Here is a 5159-nt window from a genome sequence, read left to right as displayed (position 1 = left end):
ACAGGAATAAACAGTAGAAATATACATTTTATTGTAAAGTTGTCAAACCTCCTAAGCCATTCAGTAAACAAGCTGTAGAGTAGGAAAAAAAAACAGTATGCTTGGCTTAACTCACAGCCCTACCCATAATTCTTAATTGCTGTGTACAGCAAAAGGTCACAGCACAGACATGCTACCTGGTGTGTAGACCATGTATACTGCAGGCCCACTGGCCCCTTTCAATGACTTTGCTAATTTGTTTAAAAAATGGTTCACTGCAGCAGAGGCATTAACAGGGGACAGATACACATAAATGCTTCAATTACACTTGCCTTTGACTGACCTTGAGTGAGGCAGTGTGAATTACATCACGGCTCTCCTGGACCGCTAAGAAAGAAAGAAAGCAAGCCTGGAATGAGGGATTGCAGTGTAACAAAGAGGAGTGGAATGATAAAAAGTCAAACCCATTCAGATGTAGAAAGCATTTCTTGTTTGCCATTAACTTTGTTTGACAACTGTTTAGTCTCCCAGAAGCCATTTTAAAAGTATGACACTGAATCCATCGCCCGTGTCAACATCTTCCCAGGGCTACTCCTGGTCAAATGTTTCAGAGATGGTGCTTTACTCTTAGTTAAAAACATTAACAAACTGAGATTCTTAACACCTTCTTTCTCATCATTAAACCCCAATAATTAATATAACTAGGGGAATAGTAACTGGTATAGCCAGTGATATACAGAAGCAATGCAATTTAAATATCTTAAGCAGTCATTTGTGCAGCACCGTGTACATTATGAACACCCTGTCAGAATAAACCCCACGGGATAATAAAATATCTACACAGTGCTTCACTGGAACAGATACCGTATCATTTCCAAAGTGCAACGAAACCTTAAAATGAACCGTGAGAATGAACAGCAGTAACCAACATGTTCAGGTGATAATATACAGCAACACAAGTGTTATGCAAATAAAACAAAAACCATTTGAAAACTGTCTTTTCTAGAGCTGCTTATCTAAAGTAAACACTTTTATGACAGCCTGTTTCTAATGTGTAAAAGCATAATAATGACAGGCTCTGCCAAGCAAAGTACAGCGAACCATTCCCGTATCCTGCTGCTGCTACTGCTCTACATAGAAGAAGAGAGGAGAGAGACAGGTAGAAAACTGTAACCCATAGAATTATTTAGGTTATTCTATAGCTGTACTTTTTCTGTCAATCTATGCAATTTAAATTATTTTGTTGTTATTTTTTTTTTTTTTTTTCTATGCTCCATCCCCTGTGAATACAGTAAACTTTTTTTATTGCCAAGTTTAGTAAAAAACCTGAAGGTATCCCACGTCTGTCCTAATTAATCTTAAGGTCTGTCCTAATTAATCTTATCTGTGTCCCAGACAAAATATGCATCCTTAGAAGGTCACTCCTTAAATAAATCACATGCTGTCCTACAGCTTTATAGTTCAAGGGGTGTTCAAGTACAGAGAGAAGTAGAGTTGTGCTCAGGTGATTTGAAAGCAAGCTGGATATAAAGCGTGACCACTGTGCAGGGTGACAGCTACTGCAGTCAGGGAGATGCCGTTTACTGTGCATCACTAACAGCCTGTGCTTATGCGTGTGTGTGTGCAGCAGGATGAAGGAGGGAGGCGTGCAGGTAATTACAGAGGAGTACAGTGCGGGTGAATTTCCATTCATGACTGAGCTTCCTAAGAGGCAAAACAAGGTTATTGCCACAGTGGCTTGACCTCAAAACTACACCAGCCAATCAGGGCTCTCCATGGTCTTACACTGAGATTGATTTATAATAGTTTTAAAACGGTCAGAAGGTTGTCCTAAAAAACATATAAGGGTCTGTTGCATACAGCAATGAGATGTTAAATCAATGTCCTATTTTATATTATAATGCATAGTTCACAGCCTACCTCATTAAAGCACTTTGTGATGGTTGTCCACTATGAAAGGTGCTACATAAAAATAAAGATATTATTATCATTATTGAGATCTTAGAACTGCAGGCCAAGGATAAGGGTCAGTTATACCTGAATATCACAGCAGACGGAGTTTTATCTGCAAGGAATCCTTTCTTACACAACAGTGAATGGGCAAAACAACTGCACCATTCACAGAACACAATCAGGACTTCAAACGCCTCTCTTGCCTTGTTCCTTCATAAAGTGTTTTTTAAGAAAACCCAATCCAGCCAGCCAGAGCCTTGCCAGCAACAGAAACACATTAGACTTGGAATACATACTGAGCACAACTTTCAATTTGGTACCATGGCCCAGTGAACAGGGTATAACGGAAATAACTGGAACTGAGATACTATTCCACCAATGACTTAATGTATCAATGGCTTATACAACCATAGCTGCCATTATGTTACCTTTGAACCTTAATACAAAACCATAAACCCTTTCCCTTGAAGATCCACTGGCAGGCTGTCACACTGACAAGGTTTCTGACATTTTCTGACAGTGCATCCATGCATATATTGTGTTATCTGATAAGGGCTTACAAAAGACCAACACAGCAATGAGACCAACTAAAAAAACCTTCACGAGGAGGAAGAAATACCTGCTGGCAGTTTGACAGCTCGTAAGCTGGCACCAATAAAACCATAACGTTGGTGTTAGAGATAAAGTATACTAACAGTACACCGTGAAGGTGATCACGTAGTCTTACTGAGCAAATAACCTTTGAATTCACAAAGGTGAGGTGGTAATGACATCACCAACCACTGTGGCAGCCTCCATGAGTCCTGAAAGATCTGCTGAATGAATTGACCTAGTTACACCCTGAACCCGACAAGACAAATAAGTGCAGTCTCTTTCTGAAGGCAAGGAGTGAGAAAGATGAACCACAGCGTTATTGACATTAAACAGGAAACCTCTTCTGTCCATTTTTTTTTGTTGCTTTTATTTATTTCCAGCTTTCATACCAGTAGTACTTCATTGAGAAACAGTAGTACACTCTTGTTTCAAAAAGGCTCTCATGCTTTATTGTTGTGTTCTAACAGGTGAAACTGGAACAGTTAAATTACACAGGCTAGTAACCTGCATGAGACCCCAGCATCACTGTGACCTCCCAAACACAACACGAGAAGATCAGAGGAAAACTGGGCACCCTGGCATCATAAGTATTTTAAATGCCATGGAATAGAGCTGGCATTTTGACAGCTGAATTATTGAACAATCAGTACGTCTTTTTGCCACTGTGCCACTCAACAGCTTAATTTGTATTTTGTTCCAAATCATTATTGCTGATTTTTGTTCCAACTGTACTGTAAATTACTTAATTGGGCCAATTAAGTGCTTATTAGAAGTTTAATTGGTCCAGTTAATTAATATAATGTACAGACAGAACAAGAACCAGGAGAGACAGCAGCCCTGCAGGACCAGGATTGGAGACCCTGCTTTAAAGGGTTACTGCAGCGTATACACTACATACTATAAACCAGTTCCAGTACATTTTAATCCTTACTGATTCTGAGTAGGAGTTGAAAAGCTGTTCAGAGATTCAGGTTTGCTTGAACTTGGTAGTGAAAGTAATTGTAACTCATTAATGGGAAAGGAGGCTCAGAATAATGTTTTTTTAAATAAAAACCTCAAATAAATTTCAAATTTGAGAAAAACCTGACTGTACATATTTATCTGCCAACACTGGTAAAGCACAGCATTTCAACAAAGACTCCTTTGCATGGAACTAATGAGTAAAATGAGACTATTTACTGAAGCTGTAAGCAGGTATAAAAAGACAAGCCATAGCTTCTTGCATAACTGGTTTAATATATAAAAATAATGACAGAAGCAGCAGCAGCTTTCCAGAATCGCTTTCCCTTTAATCTGCTCAGAGGTTTATTTTTGCTGCCGTGAACTGGGAGTTTTGTCTCTTGGAGATTACCTTTCACTGGAAAGTGACGGAGGGCTGAGGCCGAGCAGCGGTTATTTCTAACCACGAAAATTAGCCGTGATTTTATCTTCTTATATGTGGATCTCACGTGGCTCACACTCTGACTGAACTATCCAAAACCATTTGTATATTATTGAAACAGTTTCTATTTAAAAGGATTTTAATAATTGATGCACAGACGCAACAGAGAACACATGCATCAGCTTTCTCGACTGCACAGGGATTTACTCTCCTACAGTCTCTCTCTTTACGACACATGGATTAATCAGGCTGCAGTGCTGCTACTGTTCTTAACAGACCGATTTTATTTTTATCTATCAAAATACATTGATGCATGTTAATCACTGCAGTGGAATCCAATTTCGTTCCCTAGGGCTGAACTAGCTGCATTATTCATTACAGTATGTGATATTTCACAAAACAGGAACAATCTCCCAGTTCCTGATCCTTATTTGGGGCTTTCACAAGCAAGGGGTTGGACTTGTGGTATATTTAACATTCAAGACAGCGACAAGTTTGGGGAGGGGCATCTCCAGAAATGATTTTATGAGTTACTTAATTAAATGTATTAATGCAATCCCAAGTTTTGGAGATTTATTAGATTTGTGTTCCCAGAAGGAGCAGAATAATTATAGAGAAACCTCATCATGTCGTTCCTTTGTCTCCGCGGAGGACTCCCCTCTGTAATTAGCCTCACCTGAACAGCCCCATAATTAGACTGCCATTTCACACTGTGCATGCTGGCTTCAGTTCCGTTACTCACCAATCCTGTGCCTTTGCTGGCAATAACTGATGCCCCCAGGGAACGGCCTCAGCCGTCCACCTGAACCAACACCTCAAAAAAAACAACCGACACATCACTGAACGAGTTTGCATCGAATCACGTCTAAACTGGAAAAGGTGTCAAATCTGAAGGGCAAACATGGAATACAACATTTTAACATATTCTTCCATTTTAGTTTTTCTAAAAGCTGCCTGTACACAACGAATGTTACATTTTGAAATGGAATCTTTCAAAAAGTACAGGATATTCTCACAGGCCTCTCAGCGCAGAACATCGGGTCAAAAGGAAGGTATGGAACAGATGATCACTCCACAAACACTCGCTGTGCAGGATCATACCACGTGCTTCTGGACAGTTCACTCAACCTCCCCACTCCCTTCTTCCTGTGTGTTAGTCTCATAATGATGGTGCTTTGATATTCTCAACAATCTCCAAACACACCCCAGATGTCAGCTTTAACCCTTTCAGTCCGGAATTACTTTGTCGAGC

This window comes from Polyodon spathula, chromosome 17, assembly GCF_017654505.1.
Source record: "Polyodon spathula isolate WHYD16114869_AA chromosome 17, ASM1765450v1, whole genome shotgun sequence".
Lineage (NCBI taxonomy): Eukaryota > Metazoa > Chordata > Actinopteri > Acipenseriformes > Polyodontidae > Polyodon > Polyodon spathula.
The sequence above is the reverse complement of the archived record's forward strand: the minus strand, read 5'-3'. Positions refer to the sequence as shown.